The 1,423-nt window shown below is 34.6% G+C and overlaps 1 protein-coding gene across 1 annotated transcript in view; it reads right to left on the bottom strand.

Moving 5' to 3' along the window:
* Nucleotides 1–1,423, bottom strand: part of DCHS2 (dachsous cadherin-related 2) — a 168,224-nt gene that overhangs the window by 119,798 nt on the left and 47,003 nt on the right.

The following is a 1,423-nucleotide window of genomic DNA, read 5'->3' as shown; positions in this document are numbered from 1 at the left end:
AAGTGCTCAATCCTTGGGTTAATTATTTCCAGAAGCCCAAAAGTTTAGTCTTTTTTATTTTAATTTTTTTATTAAATGAAAGCATTATACTCAACTAAATATAACCATCAAAAGAAATCAACACAATTGGTAAATTCACTTGTCTTTGAAATTGAAGGGCTTTAGAGATACTGTGGGCTTTATTCCAGACCACTGCAATAAAGCCAATACTGCAAAAAAAGTGAGACATAGAAATTTTTTGATTTTCCATTGCATAAAAAAGTTATGTTTATACTATGTTGCAGCCTATTCAGTGTGCAATAACAGTAAGTCTAAAGAAAACAGCGTATATATCTTAATTTAAAAATACTTTATTGCTAAAAAAAAAAAGTGCTAACGGTCATTTGAGATTTTAGTGAGTGGTGATCTTTTTGCTGGTGGAGGGGCTTGCCTCAATGTAGATGGGTACTGACTTTTCAGTGTGGTGGTTACTGAAGGTGGCGGTGGCTGTGGCAATTTCTTAAAATAAGACAACAATGAAGGTTGCCACATTGACTCTTCCTTTCACAAAATATTTGTTTCTGTAGCATGCAATGCTGTTTGCTAATAGTTTACGCACATTAGAACTTCATTAAAATTACAGCCAATCCTCTTAGTTCCTGCTGCTGATTTATCAACTAAGTGTACGGAATATTCTAAATCTTTTGTTGTCATTTCAACAATGTTCACAACATCTTCACCAGGACTAGATTCCATCTCAAGAAACCATTTTCTTTGCTCATCCAAAAAAGCAATTCCTCATCAGTTTAAGTGTTATCATGAGATTGCAGCAATTCTGTCACATCTTTGGGCTCCACTTCTAATTCTATGCCTCTTGCTATTTTTACCACGTCATTGAAGTGGTGATTCCCTCAAAGTCATCTGTGAGGGTTGGAATCAACATCTTCCAAACTCCTATGTTAACCTACTTCCATGAATCACAAATGTTCTCAATGGCATCTAGACTGGTACATCCTTTCCAGAAAGTTTTCAATGTATTTTACCCAAATATATCAGAGGACTCAATATCTATGGCAGCTATAGCCTTAAGAAATGTATTTCTTAAACAAAATACTTGAAAGTCAAAATTAGTCCTTGATGGGGATGCATGGATTGCAGAATGAATCTTGTGTTAGAAGACATTAAGAAAAAACCTCCTTGTACATCTTCATCAGAGCTCTTAGGTAGCCATGTGCATTGTCAGTGAGCAGTAATGATTTGAAAGATTTTTTTTGTAAATAATAGGTCTCAACAGTGGGTTTAAAATATTCTGTAAACCAGGCTGCAGACAGATGATATCTGTAAACAGGTAACATCTGTTTGTCATCCAGGCTCTGTTGTTCCTTTTATAAAGCATAGTCAGAGTAGACACAGTATATTTCTTTTTTTTTTTTTGAGATGGAGT

This window comes from Colobus angolensis, unplaced genomic scaffold (assembly GCF_000951035.1).
Source record: "Colobus angolensis palliatus isolate OR3802 unplaced genomic scaffold, Cang.pa_1.0 Scaffold5, whole genome shotgun sequence".
Lineage (NCBI taxonomy): Eukaryota > Metazoa > Chordata > Mammalia > Primates > Cercopithecidae > Colobus > Colobus angolensis.
Note: the sequence above shows the minus strand (reverse complement) of the source record. Positions and strands in the feature narration are given on the sequence as shown.